Here is a 2,438-nt window from a genome sequence, read left to right as displayed (position 1 = left end):
GAGAGCGGCTCTGTTTTAAAAAGGAAACTCACTTTGAGTAAATTTTGCCTTATAAGCCTGAGATGATTTGAGAAATGAGATTTCTAACGCCAAGGCTGAAAAGAGTTGAAATTTGATTTCAAAGTGAAATGGCTTGAGAAAAGTGATTTATGGCTTAAATGCCGGTTTTATGAATTTGATGATGTTGAATATGGAAGTGCTATTTTGTTATGGGCCGGAACGGCTGTGTATGATTATGAATATTGGCTGGTTCTGGATTAAACCGTGAGCCAGAATGGTTGTGTATGATATTGTTTTATGGCTGATTGCCGAATGAGTTGTGGGCCGTATGGCTGACTATGAATTATGAATTTAAGCCGGATGGCTGAGATAGATGTTGATCCATGGTTGGAACTGAATGAATATATGCTTGAGATACCTGGGTAGTAGCAAGGGTTGTGGTTTGTCCCACTTGCTCCGGGTCAGAGACTGTGATACCTGGGTAGTAGCAAGGGTTGTGGTTCGTCCCACTTGCTCCAGGTTAGAGACTGTGATGCCTGGGTAGTAGCGGTAGTAGTGGTGATTCCACTCGCTCCAGGTTGAGCTGTTAAACACCCGCCTGGGTAGTAGCCGCAGTAGTGGTTATTCCACTGGCTCTGGGTTGAGCGGGTAGTAGCAATGGGGTTGTAGCTCAAACCTACTTGCTCCGCGAGGGGTGTTTCTGTCCATAGTTAGCTACCAGGACGTGTCGGGTTGGCTATATAACCGACAGATGATATCATCAGCCACTAGGGACAGGCATGCATCATATGCATCTATGTGTTATTGTTTGGGTGTGCATATTGTACTTGGTTTGCCTATGTGATTATCTGCTAATTGATCTACTTGCAATAATTGTTTGTTTGTGTTTGTATCTTCCTACTTGTGTTTGCATCTGGAACTCTGTTGGATTGTGGTGGATTGGTTGTGGTTGGATTGTTTGGGCCTAGGGCCGTGGTTGAATGAGATGGATCGATAGTTGGTTTCGATTTTCTATTTCTGGTTTGAAAAAATATGAAAGGCTATTTTGGTTCAGTATAGATAGACCTTTTTGAAAGGCTTTTGAGTTTTTGAGAATAAACTGTTGTTTTTGAAAAGAGGCATAAGATGGTTATTAATCACTGGTACGGTTTATCTTCATGTATCCTATTACAGTAATTCCCAAAAACCCTCTACTGAGAACCCTTTCGAGGATGATGTTCTCACCCCCTACATTTTTCCCCTTTCAGGATTTGGGCACAGAAGTTATGAAGAATTTAATTATTTGTTATTGAGATGCTCTGTATTGCTTTATATTATTATTTTTGTACCCTCGCCTTTATCTTGATATATTCTGTGAGAGGGATAGGAATTGTACTGGATAATGTTTGTAATATTATTTATATATATGTATGTATATATATATGGATGTACTCTTTATGAGTTTCTGTAAGTTGTATGGTATGTATGGGCGTACGTTGTATGGCGAAAGTATTTTTTGGGAATGGTATTGCGGTTTAAAGTTTTTAAACAGGCTCATATTTTAGTATTAAATAGTATAAGTGTCGTCGTAATGTCCGAGCTATCAGAGTTGCGCAGCCGGAAGCGTGAGCTTTGGTAGTTAGGGTGTTACATTATGGTATCAGAGCAGTCCTTCCTGTAGAGCCTGAGGAATGGACCAACTATGCTTCAGTTGCATACTCTGAATGTTTGTCATGTATTAGGTCTTGTCGAAAGACGAGAATTAGAGCTTTATGCACATGACGATCTATTGATTAATGCTGTTAGTCTTGCATTGCATAATTCCTGATATTAAGTTTGGCCGGCTTAATACTAATGAATTGTGTATATGAGAGCACTAATGGGTTGTCATAGATGTCAAACGATTAACGTCATTACTTCAAATCATTATGACAAAAGTTTCTTTTCTCTCCTTTCTTCTTTCATTTTCTTTTTCTTTTTCTCTTTGTCTTTCAAGTCTAACAACTTATAATTTTAACAAGTAATTTTAGTATATTGCACAGGTACTGCCTGCATTATAGTGTGGTCCCTCCTATTTTTGCAAGAAGCAGTTGCGCAATAGAAAAAGAGATGAATCTCTCTTTCTCTATTGTGCTGACATGGACTATACTATTATTTTGTTCCTCTAGTTTGCAATTAGAGTCTGCGTAATAGATATTTGCCTACAAAATTGTTAGTAAATGTTTAAAACTGTAAATAATTAAAAAATATTTAAAAAAGTAAATATGATTTTTTTATTTATTTAAAAAAATCCTCTCCTCTCATATTTTCTCTCTCTTTCTTTCTCAACGCTCATTTATACCTATTTTAAAAAATAAATAGTCATTTTTACATAAAATTATTATTTTAATAAAATAGACTCTAAAAATATAAATAACAAAACGCCATTTAAATATATGTTTTATTTGATAAATAAATAT

At 36.5% G+C, this 2,438-nt stretch overlaps 1 long non-coding RNA gene across 1 annotated transcript in view; it reads left to right on the top strand.

Moving 5' to 3' along the window:
- Positions 1-1,530, top strand: part of LOC110275914 (uncharacterized) — a 3,038-nt gene extending 1,508 nt beyond the window's left edge. Inside the window, exon 3 of the long non-coding RNA XR_002368286.2 lies at positions 1,248-1,530. This is a non-coding gene — a long non-coding RNA (uncharacterized LOC110275914). The remainder of the gene's footprint in view (positions 1-1,247) is intronic.
- The last annotated feature ends 908 nt before the right edge of the window (positions 1,531-2,438 follow it).

Source organism: Arachis duranensis, chromosome 9 (assembly GCF_000817695.3).
Source record: "Arachis duranensis cultivar V14167 chromosome 9, aradu.V14167.gnm2.J7QH, whole genome shotgun sequence".
In the NCBI taxonomy this organism is placed as follows: domain Eukaryota; kingdom Viridiplantae; phylum Streptophyta; class Magnoliopsida; order Fabales; family Fabaceae; genus Arachis; species Arachis duranensis.
This window is presented reverse-complemented; position numbering and strand designations above follow the sequence as displayed.